Below are 19,685 nucleotides of genomic sequence, written 5' to 3'. Positions count from 1 at the left end.
TGTTTGTCACCACTGACAGTGATGTCCTTGACCTGGCAAATTTTATACAATCATCTCAGAGATGGTGGCCTCTTTCATGTTCAAACTATCTGGTAACTTGCATTCAGAGTGGCAGGTTTCACTAGCACATATAGTGTGAGTCAGAGCAACTTTTTGCAGAAAGTGTTTCTTGGAGTTGCTGCTTTTAGAAGGGGATTGTGAGCAGAGCAGAAATTTAGGATTTCATAATCTTCCCAACACAAGAATAATGAGATAAACAACATGTAAATAAGTCAACGAACTTTAGGGAATATTCTGGGAACAAACTCTATTGCAATCTTCTTTTTCTACACTGAGAGTATTTCAAATTGATTGACACTTTTTTTTCCCCCTCATGCTGGGGTGAACCCAGGGCCTTGTGCATGAGCACATTTTTCAGAGTCTATTTTGTGCTAGTCGCGGTGACAATAAGAATAATGTTTAGAAGTTGGCAACGTTCTCATCTCTCAAAGATCATTTTCCTTTGCTGTATTATGAATGTAGTAAATTCAACACAAATGCTATTTAAGTAGTGTCTCCCAACCATTATAGACATGTAAAAAGATTTTGTAAAATCCAGAATATTTAATTAATCAGGACTCCTACTTCCCTAAGCAATCTGGATAATCAGTATTTTCCTTTGTGAGTTTCAGATAAAGTTCATTTGTACTATGACATGTGTAGGTTGCTCAATGCACTTTTTTCTGAATCTTTAACCTCATGTGAGGTATAGATGAGAAAGTACATTCAAATAGAGTAATGAGGGCAGTGAATTCCAAATGGGGACTGCATGCTCTAATTCCCATGAATAGAAATACTATTTTTATGTTATTGTTTTCTATAATAAGACCTAAAATAAGCTGCACATGTCTGACAATTTAAAAATTTCAATTTACTAATGCTTGGTAATAATTCTGATCTGTTTGTCATGGGGTTAGATCAATAGAAGCTCTATTTTACAATGACTTTTAAAAAATACATACATGTTGTAGGACTGATGCTAAGGATACTATTATGCTGTGGTATTCAGTCAATGTGTAAAAAATAATAAAAGGTTTTGTCTTTCTACCAGTATTCTACCTAGAGGGTAAAGTGAATCTGAACATTGGGCAAGGTGACACAAATTTACAGGGCCCACATTACTGTTGCTTTATTGTTGAAACTGAGTATGTCTTAATAAACATACTATATGTATCTACAATTAAAAATCTATTTATAAATATTACACTTAGTGGATCACTAAGTAAATTATTAAATAAAAGAATATTTATTGAGGCAATTTTTAATAGATTTACTAGTCTGAGTGATATCATTCCCAGTATCTTAAAGACTCATATATGGCACATTAAAGAATAATTAGATACCAGCATTACCTGAGAATATTAAGTGGTCAACATACCAAGTCTGGGCTCTTTTAGAACTCTGGGATACCACAGAGCATGATCTGGACTCTCACTTTTTAACTTAGAAACTCAGTTTTGTTGGTGCTTGATTTATCTGGCATCAGGAAGATTAAGATGAGCAAACCTGCAGAGCTTTATGGATATCAATTTAGCAGAGGGATCAACCACACTTGCCACTGAAGACAGTCTGCTTGATGAAATCCTGGTTTTGCCTTTTACTAGATTTTCAGCATGGTTAAGTTATCTGACCTCTCGTTTGAGTCTTGGTGTCATCATCCAAGAAGTTAGGATAATAAAAGTATCTTTTAGGTTATTATGAAGCCTGAATGAAATGATGTTTGTCAATCACTCAGCTCAATTCCTGGCAATACTAACAGCTCCATAAATGTTAAAAGTTATGTTGGTGGCTGTAAGTGATGAGACTGTTGTGGTTCTTACTGTCATTGGTATTTTTGCTATATAAACATAGAAGTAGTCCAGGTGCAGTGACACATGCCTGTAATCCCAGCTGAGACAGGAGGATGGCAAACTTGAGGCAAGTCTGGGCAACTCAGGGAAACTTTGTGAAAGAAAGAAAGAAAGGAAGGAAGGAAGGAAGGAAGGAAGGGAGGGAGGAAGGAAGGAAGGAAGACTGGGGATATAGCTTAGCAGTAGGGACCCCTGGGTTCAATCCCCAGCACTGCCAAAAACCAAAAAACAAATAAACAAAAATACCACCCCCAAAGGAAACAAACAAAAAACCCTACATAAGTCCCATAAAAGTTAATATAGAATAAGTTAGTACATAAACTTATAATGGAACATAGTACAGTGCCTGGTATGCTCATATAACCTCTCAATAGTATGTATGTATTTATATTTTAATTTTAACATTGAAACAATATTTATACAATTTTATGGGGTACATTATGATGATTTGAATCATGTATACAATGTGTAATAATCAAATATCATATAAGGGTAATAAGTATTTCAATCTCTTTAAATATTATTCATTTTTGTGTGTTGGGAATTTCATAATATTCTGGTCATTGAAAAATTTATTATAGTTTTGCCTTTTTTGTTGTTGTCCTGAGATTGAATCCAGGACCTTGCACATGCAGGCAAACGCTGTACCCCTGAGCTCCATCCCAATCCTTTATAGACAGTCTTACCAATAGTTACCCTATTTGCTATGGAAAAAATAGAACTAATTCCTCTTCTTTCTTTTGATGCCCTTATTGAACTTCCTTCCGTCTTCCCTCCCTCCTCCCTTCCCAGTCTTCAGGGACTACTCTGCCATTCTGTTCTGCGAGATTGACTTTTAGTTTCCACGAGTGAGAGCATGGGTATTTGTTTTTTTCCTTCTGATTTATTTAACATATTGAACTCCAGTTCCATCCATGTTGCTGCAAAGTATTTCTTTTTGTGGCTGAATAATATTCTTCATCTGTTCATCTGTTGGTGGGTTGAGTTCATATTTTAGCTATTGTGAATGATGCTGCAACAGACATGGGAATGAAAATATCTTTTTGGTACACTGATTTTATCCTTTGGATATACACCCAGTAATGGATTCTTGGATCATATGATGGTTCTAGTTTTAGTTTTCTGAATATTCCCCATACAGTTTTCTATAATGACTCTACTAATTTACATCCCCACCAGTCATGTGTAAGAGTTCCCTGTTCTCCACATCCTCACCAGTATTTGTTATTTTTTGTCTTTTTGACAGTAGCTCTTATAACTGGGATGAGATGATATCTCATTGTGGTTTTGACTTGCATTTTCTTGATGATTAATGATGCTGAGAATTTTTTTATGTCTTTGCAGGCCAGTTATATATCTTCTTTGGAGAAGTTCTTTAGTCCATTTTTAATTGGATTGTTTGTGTGTGTGTGTGTGTGTGTGTGTGTGTGTTGTGTTTGTTTGTTTGGGGTATTAGATTTTTGAGTTCCTAATATATTCTAAATATTAATCCCTTGTTAGGTGAATAGTTTGCAAATATTTTCTCCCATTCTGTAGATTGTCTCTTAACTTTATTGATCATTTTTTTGTTGTTGTTGTACAGAAGATTCTTAGTTTGATGTAATCCCATTTGTCTGTTTATACTTTTGTTGCCTGTGCCTTTGGGGTCCTTATCTAGAAAATTATTGCCATCTGGGCACGGTGGTACACACCTGAAATCTCAGCCTGGGCAGCATAGTGAAGACCCTGTCTTAAAACTTTAAAAAATTGCTGAAACTGTAGCTCAGTGGTAGAGCACCCCTAGATTCAATCCCTAGTACCACACACACACACACACACACACACACACACACACACACACAAAATAAAAAAGCTTTCTGGTTAATGAAGATAAAATAATAATTTTCAGGCAAATTAAAGCATCAAATTCTTTTTCTTTTAGTTAGAATTAATTCATCTTAATATATTAATCCCTAAATTTTTTGATAGAATACAGATTGGCCAGTATACTTACCTTTGATAATTTCTTTTTATTGGGGTGAAATTAATATAAAATAAAATAAACCATTTAAAATGCATAATTCATTGGCATATACTGAATTCACAATGTTGTGGAAACATTACAAACGTTTTCATCAGTCCACATAAAAGTCTGTACCTTTGAAGCAGTCACTCTCCTCTTGCTCCCATAAGCCTCTGGCAATCACCAATCTGCTTTTTGTCCTTAATGACTCACCTATTCTGTATATTTCATATAAATAAAGTATTCTTTCGCATAGCATAACATTTTCAAGATGCATCCACATTATAGCATGTAGCAGTAATTTATTCATTTTAATGGCTAATTTCATTGTATTCATATATCACAATGTTAAAATTCATCCATCTATTGATGGTCTTTGATTAATTTTTTAAAATGGAAAATAATAATAAATATAGTCCAATAGACAAAAACTTCCAACATGGGATTTATCAGGGGAAATGTTAGGACCATGAGACCTAGAATTTACACTTATATAGTCATCACGGATGTCCAATGACTAGCACTGACTATCACACTGTGGGTACTCAATAGATATTTGTTGTATGAATGAATGAATGAACCACTGTAATATGATATTAAAATTTATAGACAGAATTAGTACTCCCCATTGTGTTGAATTTCCAGTTATAAGGCAGAGGGCAAGGGAGCCCATTAATAGAGTCTACATATGTCAGCCCCAAGGGCCCAGAACAGGATGGAGAAGTAGATGGAGAAGTGGAGTTTGAGAAAGATTACACCTGCTCCAAGAGACACTCAGGTCATATGGGGCAAGTAGTTGCCTCTCTTATCTTATTCTGAGCCACATGAGGATGAGGAATGACCTATATTTGTGTTCATGCCTGTCACATCTCTTAAATTCTGGTTATAATTCAAGGAGTTTGAAAAGTAACATATCAATAATAATGAATTTGATTAGTTTATGGTTACTTTTTTTTTTTTTTGGAAATTGATGAACTTAAGATCCACAGAGTGACAGTAATGCTTAACTTTGGGAAAACCAAACCTTGCCACACTGTGAATGTCATATACCCCTAATCTAATGGCAAAGGAGCAAGATAAAATTAAGAGAAACATTTACCACCATAAGGAGTCTGGGAAAAGATCCTGTGCTGAAAAATTCACCACATATTTGCAAACATAAATAAACTTTAGGATGTAATTTTCCTTGGATGTGGTAGTCAGCCATTTTATGAACATAATCAGAATACTTTCACCACTTGGTTATTCTGGGAATTGTAATGACTACTCTGCTTCAGAATTGCTTAATGTCTCACTTGCCATAATTTTTTTTTTTTTTTTTTTTGGTACTGGGTATTGAACCCAGGGGCACTTAACCACTGAGCCACATCCCTAGCCCTTTTTATTTTTTCTTTTAGGACATGGTCTCATTAAGTTGCTTAGGGCCTCACCAAATTGCTGAGGCTGACCTTGAACTTTCATTCCTCCTGCCTCCCTCCTGCCTGGACCTCTTGAACCGCTGGGATTACAGGCATGTACCACCACACCTGGTTTCACATGCTGTACTTTTTAAAGCTGGGTACAAATCATGATTCTTTTATCTGGTTAACTTAATTTAAGATTTAAAAATAGGTGCTTATGCTTATAGGTATTTTTTCAACAAAAGTTTTGTGATTTATGGGATTGTCAAGAGCTCGATGCAATCTGTATATACATAGCACTTTGACATATTTTATTGAGGAATACAGAGAATCAAGAATTTGGGAGAGAGAAGCATATATGAGTGCAGATGAAAGCAAGAAAAATACATAAGGAACTAAAGATAGATACAATTTAGCTCAGAGAAGATGATATTTGAAGCAGAATTATATGGAAAAATGCTAATCAATGGGATCCTCCTTTTGATTAAGGACACACAATAAACTTAATGAATTTAAGTTAAGGATATAAATATTGGATTTAAAGAGACTCTGGTTTAGAGTCCCAGCTACAAACACTTACTAGCAGTAGTTAACTTTGGGAAGGATCCCTTAACTCATCTGACCTTCAGTTTTCCCATATGAAAAGTATGTAATGGTCGCAATTACCTCATGAGGTTGTTGGAAGGATTAAATGAGCTCAGCTTTGCACCCTAATGCACAGTAAATGTCCAATAAATGTAAGCAAATTTTATTGTTCAAAGTCAAGGACATTGAAATACTGGAGTGGATCATCAAAGGATTAGATCCTTCTCTTGTGAACACTGAGATTATGACAGGGTCACCTCTGTCTGCAAACAACATTCTTCTGCATATGATCCATTTATGTGTTTTACTAGCCCACACTCATAGAAGCTAACTATAAATAAGGAGCAGCTGTTGTAAAAGCCCTTTTTACTCTGTCAGTGTTGGTTTTCTATCTCTGGGAAGGGATTTTTTGCTATTTAAATTCCATGTTTGTTATGTGTAGTGGGTTTAACTCAGAGTCTTGCTGTGATGGGGCTGTTTCAATACTTCCAGTGGGGACTGTTTCAATACTTCCAGCATTGGCTCAAAATGTAGGTTTCTATGTGTGCCCTCCCCCTTATCTCTTGGAATTAAACCTCCATGGGACAGGCCAAATCTGTATCTCTTTGCTTGATATTTCCTCCAAAGTCAAGGGTGGCTACTCTGCCTGGGCACATTGTAGGTAGAAGGGCCAGGGAATTAATGAACATATTCTAGGGCCAAAAACTATCCAGAGTTGGTGAATAATTTCTTCCACTCCTCCAATGAGGAAATTTTCTTTTATACTGTTTTCCCACATTCATCAGTCCCAGTCATCCCTTGACAACTTTGCCTTTATTGGTTGTCTGTCCTTCCCTGATCTCATTTACCCTGTTCTCTTTCCAATATTTTTGGGATCACTTCTCAAATAAATTGCTTGCATTAAAAATGCTTGTTTCAGAATCTGCTTTTGCAGGGACCAAACTGAAGCAGTGTGTTGGTGCTATCTTTCGTGTTTTAAAAGCAACAAACATGGCAATGTGATTATTGAAGACTTGATTTGAATGAGAAGGGATAGAATTGATGGGGGAATCAGGAAGATGAATATTTATTCATTGTAATTAAAGCATCTTATTGAATGCTACATACTAGAGACTGATAGTAATTCTGGTGACATAATAGATGAGTCTTGACTTGGAGGGACTTATATTCTTCTAAGAAAGACAAATTTAGCAATTCATTATCAAATTCCAAATGATGTGTGACTTCAGAAGCCTTGAGCACTATGGGAGTGCAGATGAGAAACGCTCAGAAGGTCGGTAGAGGTGCACTTCAGATTCATAAAATAAGCTACGTGGATGCTGAAGGGTGAGTAGGAATTTGGTGCAAAGGAAGTTCTCGGACGGACACCAGCTTGCATGGAGATTTGAAGATACGTGAAGTGTTTGGTTGGACAGTTGGAGGGAAGTTCATTGTGGGGTAGAAAAGTGGCAGGAGGTAAGGCTGAGAGAAAGGGGCAGGAGCCTGACCAGGAAAAGTCTTGCTTCCTTAATTGCAGAAGAGATTACAGGAGAGAGAGAAGGGCTTGATATATTAGAACAAGGAAGTGCAGTGCCTCATCCCAACATTTCTTTTTCTCTGTGTCTCCAGGGGAAGGAGTAAAGGAAGAGGAAAGAGACACACAAGCCAAGCTAATTCACTGAGGCTAATTCGTTGCATTTCCAGCTAATTCATGGAGGCTTAGAAGAGATCTACAAATGGAGTGGGTTCTGGTCTGTGGTTGTTGGTTCCTCCTGGAGCCCTTACTCAGCACAATTATAATTCCACAGCACCTCAAAGTCATCTTTTGTAAAAGCCTTATATCCTAGCTTTTCGGCTATGCTACCAGTATTTTTGAACTTTAATTTTCTTGAAGTTTAAGAACTTCAGTGCCTAATGAAGCTTTGTCTTCAGAGCTAATTACTTCAATAGAAAGAAATGTTGGACATTATTTTAAATTATCAGTCAACAGTAAACACTCAAAGTAAAAATTGGGCCTAATTAGTATGAATTTTGAATTTTGTCTTTAAATGCCATACTTAAATCCAGATCAGAGAAAAGTAGAATTGATCTTCTTTATTTTTTCTCAATAAACAATGAAACCCCAGACACATAAATGCTTTTAAGAATCTTAAACAGCTTCTGTTCTTGTGCCATGCTATTGTACCACAAGGGGTGAAATGAGGTGGCAGGTGGCTTAGTCTATTTTGTGCTGCTAGTAATAGAGTAGCAGAAGCTGGGTCATTTATAATGAACAGAAATTTATTGACTCACAGATTTGGAGGCAGGGAAGTCCAAGATCAGGGTGCCAGCATCCGAGCATCTGGTTACTTCTTGCTGCATTATCTCATAGTGGGAGGTGAGAAAGGGACAGAGCCAGAGGCAGTCACACCTACACTTTTATAATGGCAACAATCTCATACAGGAGCTAGGACACCCTGTCACGCAGTCTCACCTCCAATACAGTGGCAATTAAATTTCCACATGATTACTGGAGGGGACAAACATTCAAATCATACCAGTACCTTTTTAAAAACATGACCAAAACATTATTTAAAAAGCTCTCTAAATTTGGGGCTGGGGTTGTGGCTCAGTGGTAGAGTGCTCACCTAGCATGGGTGAAGCCCAGGGCTCGATCCTCAGCACCACATAAAGATAAATAAATAAATGTATTGTGTCCATCTATACCTAAAAAATTTTTTTAAAAGTTCTCTAAATTCCACAACAGTCAATTATTAATCATTTTTATATCAGATAATGCTAATTTTATTTATATAGGAAACCTTAAATAGTACAAAAACTCTTAAAATTTTCAAGTAAAAACATTATTTGAAGCATTTCCCTCTTTTTTTTTTATTTTTGTAAGTTTTTTGGGTATAAAGGAGGAGAGGGATACTGGGTCAAAAAATGATGGTTCCATTCCAAGTTTTCTGTGGAATCTCCACACTGCTTTCCAGAGTAGTTGCACGAAAATTTGCAGTACCTTTTTCTCCACATCCTCACCTGCCAACATTTATTAGTTCTTGTATTCTTGATAATTGCCTCTGACAGGAGTGAGATGGAATCTCAGTGTAGTTTTGATTTGCATTTCTCTAATTGCTAGTGATGTTGAATATTTTTTTTCATATATTTGTTGACCATTCATATTTCTTCTTCTGGGAAGTGCCTATTCAGTTCCTTTGCCCATTTGTTGATCTGGTTACTTTTTATTTGTTTGTTTGGCATTAAGTTTTCTGAGTTCTTTGTATATCTTGGAGATTAATGCTCTGTCTGAGATGCTGGTGGCAAAGATTTTCTCCCATCCTGTAGGCTCTTTGTTCATATTATTGATTATTTTCTTTGCAATGAAAAAGCTTTTTGGTTTGATACAATCCCATTTATTGATTCTTGATTTTACTTCTTGCACTTTAGGAGTCTTATTGAGGAAGTTGGTTCCTAAGCTGACATGATGGAGAGTTGGGCCTACTTTTTCTCCTAGTAGGTGCAGAGTCTCTGGTCTAATACCTAGGTCTTGATCCACTTTGAGTTGAGTTTTGTGCAAAGTGAGTGATAGGGATCTAATTTCATTTTGTTACATATGGATTTCCAGTTTTCCCAGCATCATTTGATAAAGAGCCTATCTTTTCTCCAATGTACGTTTATGGCACCTTTGTCTAGTATGAGGTAATTGTATTTATGTTGTATGACTCTGTGTCTTCTATTCTGTTCATTGGTCTTCATGTCTGTTTTGGTGCCAATACTATGCCGTTTTTGCTGCTAAAGCTCTGTAGTATAATTTAAGGTCTGGTATTGTGATGCTCCTATGTCACTTTCTCATTAATATTACTTTGGCTATTTTGGGCTTCTTATTTTCCAAATGAATTTCATGACTGCTTTTTCTATTTCTGTGAAGAACATCATTGGAATTGTAACAGGAATTGCATTAAATCTATGTAGTGCTTTTGGTAGTATGTCCATTGTGCAATATTAATTCTGCCTATTCAAGAACATGAGAGGTCTTTTCATCTTCTAAGGTCTTCTTCAATTTCTTTCTTTAGTGTTCTGTAGTTTTCACTATATAGGTATTTTACCTCTTTTGTTAGATTTATTTCCAGTTTGTTTTTGAGGCTATTGTGAATGGGATAGCTTTCCTGATTTCTCTTTTGGTTGATTTGTCATTGGTGTATAGGAACACAATTGATTTATAGATGTTAATTTAATACCCTGCTACTTTGCTGAATTCATTTATGAGTTTTAGAAGTCTTTTTTTGTTTTCTAAATATAGAATCATGTTGTCAGTAAGTAGGGATAGTTTGAGCTCTTCTTTTCCTATTCATATCCCTTTAATTTCTTTCTTTTGTCTAATTGCTCTGGCTAGTGTTTTCAAGACTAAATTGAATAAAAGTAATGAAAGAGGGCATCCCTGTCTTGTTCCAGTTTTTAGAGAGAATGCTTTCAATTTTTCTTCATTTAGACTGATGTTGGTCATGAATTTAGCATATATAGCTTTTACAATGTTGAGGTATGTTCTTACTATTCTTAGTTTTTCTAGTGTTTTGAACATGAATGGATGCTGGATTTTGTCAAGTGCTTTTTCTTGAAGCATCCCCTTTTCTGTAGATTTTTTTTTTTTTTTTTGGTATTACTGGGATTTAGGATTTGACTCCAGGGTCTCCATGTATGCTAGATATTTAAATACCCACATCTTCTGGTGTCCTAAAACTACCAATCCCAAATTTACAAGACAATCATAGAATGGAGACTACATTTTGATAAGATATTATTTCAGGTAGCAATCCTAAAACAAACCTTCAATTTATTTGCCCAACCATTATTTGACCCGGGTCCCCCATCTAGAATGGGAACAATTTCATTCTCTTTCAGATTGTAAATAGTCAATAAGAAACAACTTGAAAATGTTAACTTGCTAATCCTAATAATAGTGGATGGCAGTTCCTCTTTAGTCTGAATAGGGAAAAAAGTCTGATGCATTCATCTGAAAACTTTATTTGCTACGGGAATTTGGTTTGGCTAATGAAACTTTTAAGACCTGTTGGTTCACTCTAAGGTCAAGGAACATTTATGTAAGGAATCTTCAATAACATTCTTTCAGCTTGGCAAGCAGAGGATGCCCTGATGCCAGTTTTTTTCCTCTTTTGAGTATTAAATTTGTGTATGGCTTCATTTGACTTCCCAAATGTTTTGAAAACATGCAAAACATGCAGATAACATCATGTAAACTGAGAGGCATTTATTTTTCTTTTATTTCCTTTCAGTGGTTTTTCTTTCTTGAATTTTTCAAAAGTACTGTTTTTAAAATATTGATCATAATCAAAGCCTGTACTGTGACTTTTTTTTTTCACTAGACAAGTCAGTTTGCATTAGAGATGCTCCTAAAGGGTGTTTATTTGCATTTACCAAGGTACATTCTGGAAACTTAATTCTGAACACTGGTTATTAGGGTGGTAGTAGGTGTCATTCCATGAAAGTATTCTGTGGTTAAATCAGTTCAGGTGACTCTAGGAATGTAGTGATCAGAACACAGCTTCCTTTTCTTCTACTCAGGAAAAGATCTCCTGTAGCTTAAAAACGCAATTTGAAAACTAACATTTTTAGTACATGAAGTGATGGTTTCTCTTGAGACACAAGTTAGCAATCCAGAAGATGTAATACAAGAACTAATGTCAAACATAGAGCAGAATGCTAGGTGGAAATAATGAGAAAAAAAAGGTAAGAGGGTAGAAGGTAAATTCAGGGACACAATACCTGGGCAGTAAGTATTCAGAGAAGGAAAGAGCACAGACGCAGGGAACCCATAGTTAAATTCTAGAGGAGCACTTCTCTGTTTGAGCCTAGTCTTGAGTCTTCATAATTAAAGTGTTCACAGGGTTCCAGGCTAGACTGATGAGAGAAACAATTATCCAGCTATTTGGCATTCTTGAAAGCTAATGACTAAGGAAAAATTCTTTACAACCTTTAAGAAAGAAAAAATTAAATTATCCTCTGAGGATAAAAGAATCACAATGTCACTGGACAACCTATCTGTAAACCCAAGAAACTAAAAGATTATGGAATGCAATTAGAAAAAAAATGACAGTATCTCAAGGATTCCATATCCAGCCAAGATATTAGTCACCTGAATGAAGATATTCAAGGTAACAAGTCAGAATGAGTCTTTCAAGGAACCCCTTGGATACACATACTTGAGATAGTCCAGATAAAATATAACTGAGACCAAATTAAGAATTCAAGTCAGAAGAAAAGATAAAGAAGGCAAGAAATAATGATGGACAATGGACCTTGCCCTATGAACATGTTCATTCATTAATTATATAAATATTTATTGAATGGTTAATATATACTGTTTTGTTTGGAACTTTAAAACCCCCTAAAGATCTTGTGTTTTGTAATCATGGTTCCCAAAATAGCAAGGTTCAGAGGTGGAGCTTTTAGGCAATGATTAGATTATGAGGAATAAAACTTTATCATCGGATTAATTCATTTGATGGAGTAATAATTTCAGTGGACTACTGGGTGGTAACTGTAGGCAGGCAGGATATGCTGAAGGAAGAAGGTCACTAGGAGCATGGCCTTCAACTAGATCTTGTCCTTGGCTCTTCTCTTGCTCTCTATGTCTCCTGACATCCACAAGTTGAACAGCTTTCCTCCATCTCACTCTTCCACATCTCAGTCCAAGAGCACCGAAGCCTGCCAATCATGAACTGAACCTCTGAAACTGTGAGCCCCTAATGAACTTTCCCTCCCTTAGTTTGTTCTGGTCAGGTATTTTGGTCACAGGGTCAAAAACCTAACTAACATGTAAACCAAACGTACTGTTGACAATGGGGATATTGTAGTGAATAAGATAAAAATTAGATCTTGATGGATGAATATAGAATGTCTAGAAATCAATAATATAATGCTAAATAAGGATTGTGGAAACACAGGGAGCATACTCTAATGAATATTTAAATAAATACCAAAACATGTCAGCAAAGCCTATAAGAAGGGGATGGGAGGAGTGAATGCATCCCAAATGCCTCATGGAGGAGAGGAAAGGGACAAGCATTGAGGGTTGGGAAGATGGAGTTGAAAGTATTCTTGAGGTTTTTCTATTAAGAAGAGTGACAACGTAGTTGTTCTAATTACAGATATCATCTACAATAGGCAGAAATCTAAAGAGGGCCTCTCAACATTTCTTGCCCAAATCTGCAAGACTGTGAATATGATAGGACAACATGTCTGTGGTTATTTAATGCCTAAAAGGCAAAGGCATTTTGAAAATACAATGTTACTGATTAGTTGACTTTGTGTGAGTCAAAAGGGAAATTATCAGGAAAGGCCAATCTAATTGCATGAGCACTTCAAAAGCAGAGTGTATTCTCTGGCTGTTGGAAGAAGAGGGTATATTAAAGCACATGAAGGGTTTGAAGCACACCTGATGGCTTTGAAGGTGGAGGGGGCCACATGCAAGAACTGCAGAGTTGCCTCTTATGCCTGAGAACTACTTATTGCTGACAGCCAGCTAACGAAAACCTTAGTCCTCCAACTGCAAGGAACTAGATTTATACCAGAAATCTAAATGAGCCTAGGAGTGGGCTCTTCCAGGCCCTACAGAAACGAGCCTGGAATGGCCAACATCTTGACTTTGGTCCTCTGAGGTCAGCTGAGGTGCCCAGACCCCTGGATATAGAAATATGGGCTAATAGATGAGTGTTATTTCACATTGCTCAGTATGTGGTAATTTGTTATGCATAAATTGCAAACTAGTATCTCAGCTTGTGAAAGTGTTGACAGAGACTTGATCCTTCTATTTTTTTTACGTTTTTGAATAACAGTCTTTAAATTTAATGAAAATTTAGAATTATAATAAATGAGTAACAAACATTGAAACTGAAATAAACAAGGAAAATGATGCATCTAGAAGCCCCTGGTAGAAGGTAAAGCGGTATATATTCTGAAAAAGGGTATACTTGGCCCATTAGGAGTAACTATAGAACATTCATTTGTTGGTTCTTCACCCACATTGAAGCCTTCATTGACATTGAGTATTAATGCAAATGGAAAGTGACCTTGAACCCAGTTAACATGGAGCATTTTCACTGAAACACAGAATGTTAGATGTCTTTTGTAGATGTTTCCCTGTTAACTAGATTTTCTTATGCTTTTAGACTTAAATATGTTATTTAAATTTTTAACATACCATTCTCTTCCCATCTTCAGCTTTGTCCTCACTTTTATAGTTTATACTCTTCTCAACTGTTGCTACATCTTTTTATTCCCATCTATGGAATATAAAATATAGCATTTCTTAAACAATTTAGATACAACATCTAGATTTACCTAATCTTACAGCTTGTTAATTAAAAGACATTTCAAAATTTACAAAGCTTGAGAGACAGTGCGAAATGATGAAAACAATATTGTGCTATATTAGAAATTGGAGAACTGAGCTTAATCTTCCCATTTCCACTAGCTGGTATTGCGCCTGGGGGCAGATCTTGTCTCTTCCCTTTCAGGAACTGTCTTTTAACATTTGTGCGTCAAGGGAGTGCTTTCATGATGTAGAATCCCAGGTCCTTCTTGGAGGGTCCCAGGTTTATTCCAGTGATAGGAAGTTAGAAATCAAAGGGACAGGTTTCGGATGACTACTCTTGTTTAATCCATGGAATTCTTCTATTGTTTCATACACTAAGCTTTTGTATCATATTTTATTTCACTCAATAACTGGATAGGCTTTTACAGAACGAACAGCAGGGGATTAGATGATTTCTAATATTTATCCTGATTCATATCTAAGTTTACTTTTCTATCTCTATTCTCCTTCCTAAATTCAGCAACTAAATAGATTCAAATAGCTAGGGGCATATGTTATATTACATGTCAGTCAGGCTTCTCCAGAGAAACAGAACCAACAGGGTGTTTATTTTAAGGAACTGATTCAAGTGAGCGTGGATGCTGGTGAGTTCAGTGTGACAGTGTGTGGGGTGAGCGGGCAGGCTGCAGACACAGGAAAGATTGCAATCTAAGTGCAAACATAGACCTATCTGCTTGACAGAATTCCTTCTTGCTCATGGGAGGGAGGTCAGTATTGGTTTTAAGGCCTTCAACCAATTGGATGAGGCTCATTCACATTTTGGAGGGCAATCTGCTTTATCAGAAGTCCTCTGATTTAAATGTTAATCTCATCCAAAACAAAACAAAATGAACAAACAAAATGAAAAAGAAGTCTTCACAGAAACATCCAGAATAATGTTTGATTAAATGCATGGGCACAGGAGTCCACCCAAGTTGATACATGAAGCAAACAGGACATTGTAGCAATGTAGTAACTCTTTCACCAATAAACAAGGGATTCATGCTGTAAGATAGAATATTGAGTGGATTTTATGTTACAAAAGATAATAGAAATAGAAAATCAAAGTTTCATTTGGATAAGAAGTAAAACATGTCATCTTTAGAAGTTAAAATGACTTCTGATTTTCAAGTTAAATTGTTTTAATTTTTTCCCCTTTCAGTAAATCTTGGGCATAGTGTTATAAAAAAAAACAACTTCTTCTCTAAATGATACCTACACTAAGGCACTGTCTCCATAGTCCTTAGAAATCCCTGGATTAACCAGTGTTCTGCGTAACCTCTGTACCTTTCTACCACTTCCCTGATCTGCTTACTTTTTCTCTTGAACATTCCTCCCATTTTGGTTTATTTGTTGCTTTTGTGTTCAGCAAGTTTTAGTATATCATGACATTTTTGTGAGAAATAAATTAACATAATTTTAGTACATAGTTCAATATAAACATCATATTCATTTGTTTACATCTGTTCATTTGGCAATTGTCTTTGATTCAAAAGGAAAGGGCAAATTAAACTCATTTTATAGAACAATAGAGATATAGAGCAGATGTTCAAATTTATTGATAAGTATAATGAATAAAAAAGATTCCCATTTTTCTGAGGTCCAAATGAAATTTGCATAGTGTGGCAAATGTATATCACAGAATAAAAATTTGTGTAATGAGAGTCCCTTCCTTTGAAATAGATTTCCCTCCACAGGGTGACATCTTATTGCTTAGTTAATTATTTTGAGTGCTGAACTTTAACAGTTCTAGAGCTATTTAGATGTTAATATGTCTTTAAAGAAGTGTTTCATTATGGAGTGAGATGCATGACATATTTGCTTATAATGACACCAGATTGCCAAATTCCCTAAGCTGCAAGGACAAAGCTTCTCAAGCTCTCTGAACAGCTCATTTGTATTCTTTCAACAAGATTCTTTGCTTAAGAACTGCTTTCTTGTGTTGGGCCAAGGTCACAATTGATGTACTACTTTGCAGCCTCAGGAAGACACTGACAACTTTCTCTCTTAGAAAAGAGATGATAAATGAGACTTCTAGTAATAAATAAATGTGCCTGTTTATGTGTGTATGAATGTGTGTGTGCACACACACTGGGGATTAAACCCAGAGGTGCTCTACCACTGAACTTACGCATCTCCAGCCCTTTTGTATTTATTTAATTTTTTTTTTTTGAGATGGGGTCTCACTAAATTGCTGAGGGTATCATTAAATTGCTGAGGCTGTCTTTGAACTTGTGATCCTCCTGCCTCAGACTCCTGAGTAGTTGGGTTTACAGGTGTGTGTCACTGTCCTGGGCTTTAGTAATAGATTTTTTTTTTAAGAGAGAGAGAGAATTTTTAAATATTTATTTTTCAGTTTTCGGTGGACACAACATCTTTATTTTATTTTATGTGGTGCTGAGGATTGAACCCAGCGCCCTGCGCATGCCCAGCAAGCACTTTACCACTTGAGCCACATCCCCAGCCCAAGTAATAGATTTTAAGACTGAAAAAAATCTGATATAAATCTCTGAAATAGAAAGTAAAAACTTTTTAATGCTTCCACAGTAATTAAATTTGAGGAGAAAGTAGTTGGTTAGGTGACCAGAGAACAATCTTATAAACAGTAGTCTTCCTTCATCTTTTATGAAGTAGTCAAAGGTCCCCCTGGAAACATCCCCAGCTTTGGTGAAAGACAATGTAGCCCTCAATCAACCTGATTTAGCTCTCTTTAGAAATAACAATGATATGCTCAGAGTTCTCTTTGAGATTAGTCTAGCGGTATTTGAGATAGATAGAAAAAGAATTCACTCTTTTCCAATGGTTATAGGAAAAAGGAGCAGGCTTTAAAAAAATTAGAAAAAAAGATTTTTTTTTAGGTGTAGATAGACACAACACGTTTATTTTGTTTATTTACTTTTATGTGGTACTGAGGATTATACTCAGCTTCACACATGCTAGGTAAATGCTTTACCAACTGAGCTACAATTCCAACCCAAAAAGTAATTTCTTTTTTTACCAGCTATTGAACCCAGGGATGCTTAACCACTGAGCCACCTCCTCAGCCCTTTTTATCTTTTATTTATAAGACAGGGTCTTCCTAAGTTGCTTAGGACCTCGATAAGTTGTGAGGCTGGCCTTGAACTTGTGATCCTCCTGCCTCAGCTTTCTGAGCCTCTGGAATTACAGGTGTGCACCACCATGCCCTGCTCTGATGTTAAAAATTTGAATGTGGTGTCCTCTACTTGATTTAGTATTTTTCTTTCCACAGGATATATTTATTTCTTCCTGCCTCTTCTAGCTTTGAGAAGAGAAGGACTTTGACTTATTTATGTTTGTGTCTCTGGAACCTCCCATTAGTCTTGGAGTAAAATGGGGTGCCCAAGAAATATTTATTAATTTGACCCAAATAAACTGCTATCTCAATGTTTTTTGCATTATCACTTCTACTTTTTGCCCAAGTTGCTGCTATGGTGGGATCTTAGTATTACTACAATTGATATCCTTTTATAGCCCAAAAAGAAGAAATTAAGAAATAGTAACATAAATAGTAACATCATTTGTGTTTTTGAATCAACACACAAGAGAAGCCTTGGAAGCAAATTTCAGAATTGAAAATATAACATCCATCTCTGCATTAAGTTTAAAGCTATGGAAACCCTGAAATACTTTTGAGTGTCTACCCAAAGAAGATAAATGTTAATTTCCAGTGAGTTCAACCCAATTTAAATTTCTCAGAACTTTTTTCATAAACTTTCCCCAAAAGCCAATCAACAAATAGTTATGCCCCACCATGTTTAGTGAGGTAAGTGCTTTAAGGTATTCTATTATCAGCTGCATTTGGTTATTTCTAACACTGACTTTGTGAAGGGCTAGAACTAGAGATCAGAGGTTGTAAACTGATAGTTGTACCCCAATTTGGCTTATATAGTTGGTTTTCTTTGGCATCCTTAAAATTAATGTTCATTTTTGGGGTATCTTTAAGACCACACTTGGATTCAATAATTAGCTTGAAGGACTCATAGAGCAGATAATGTTGCTATATCCATGATTATAGTATTAGTTATAGCAAAAGTGTGTAGATTAGAATCAGCAATGGAAAAACATGTGTAGGGCAAAGTTCTAGGAGACACCAAGCTCAGACTTGCAGTTGTCTTCTCCCAGTTGAGTCACGTGGATAAGTATTCAATTCTTCCAGTAATCATGTAGGACAGCATGCATGAAGTATTGCTCACCAGGAAAGCTCAGCTAAGCCATGCTGTCCAGTCACATAGCTGTGGCTGACCTTAGTGTTCAGCTCCTCTAGAGGTCAAACTGCATGGCCCAAGGCCCCAAGCATAAATCACCTGTGGCTTAGACTATCTGGTGTGGTCCAGGATCTTCAGTAAATAAAACACTTTAATCAGATAAAGCATTCCTAGGGTTTGCAGATTACCCTTCAGGAACCAGGTTAGGGACAAACCTTTCTTTGGAATGAATAGGATGTGAATAACCCAGATCTGTTAATTCTTTATTGCAATAGTATTAATAGTAAACCTACAAGTAAGCTTTAGGAGATTTTATAGTAAATATGAACTGTGAAAAACTGTAAGACTTGACTTATGCATCCACCTGGACACCATTAACAGGAGCCAACAAATTTTCTTGCTTTAGATTCACTTTCTACTTGCCCACAGTCCCTTAGGATTACACCATATTTGTTTCACCCCTTTATATGCCCTTCCTATTTTTTTTTTATTAAAGATGGTTTGGAAACCAAGAAATTTGTTAAAAATTTAAGTTCAAATAAGGAAAAGATCATTTTAAAAAATTTATTCTCTTTATTAAAAAGAAAGACCTTGTCTTTATTAACAGTATAGAAAAATAAAATTATTAGCACTTTGAATATTTACTTCATGTATATGTATCAAACATAGTGTAGGCAGTGGAGATCAAATTGCATATATAATGTTGTACCCTGTGCTTTTCTTCAAACAATTTAATATTTTTCCTATGTTATTAGAAATTCTTCATGAATACAATTTGAATTAATACATGATATTTTCTCACTAGGTTTACCATAATATGCTAAGCTAGTCTTCCATTGTTATATATTTAAGATGTTTTAAGTTTTATGGTGTTATAAATAACACTGCACTGAACAGATTCAGCTTGTGGATAAGGTTTCCTGTTTTCAAGTTTCTGTCTTAGGATTTATCTGCTGGATTTATCTTTTATCTCCTCAAGTTGTTTTTCTGTTCTATGCTGTTCACCATTTCTTTGCCTTCTCTGTGAGACAAATTATTATTCTGGGAATACTGTCATCTGAAGAAAACAGAAGAGCCAGAAGATTCCTCTGGAGCAGTAGCTTTCATTTTTTTTTTTTTTTTTACTCCAGAGGTGACTTCAACAAACTGGACCATCTATGTCTATTTTTTTTCCAAGCCCACTCATGCCTTATTCCTCCTAAGCTGCTCTCATATGAATAAAGGAATAATTTTTTCTTCTTTTAATAAGAC

Source organism: Marmota monax, unplaced genomic scaffold (genome assembly GCF_021218885.2).
Source record: "Marmota monax isolate L192 unplaced genomic scaffold, Marmota_monax_Labrador192_F-V1.1 WCK01_AAM20220418_F8-fsc00132, whole genome shotgun sequence".
NCBI lineage: Eukaryota > Metazoa > Chordata > Mammalia > Rodentia > Sciuridae > Marmota > Marmota monax.
Note: the sequence above shows the minus strand (reverse complement) of the source record.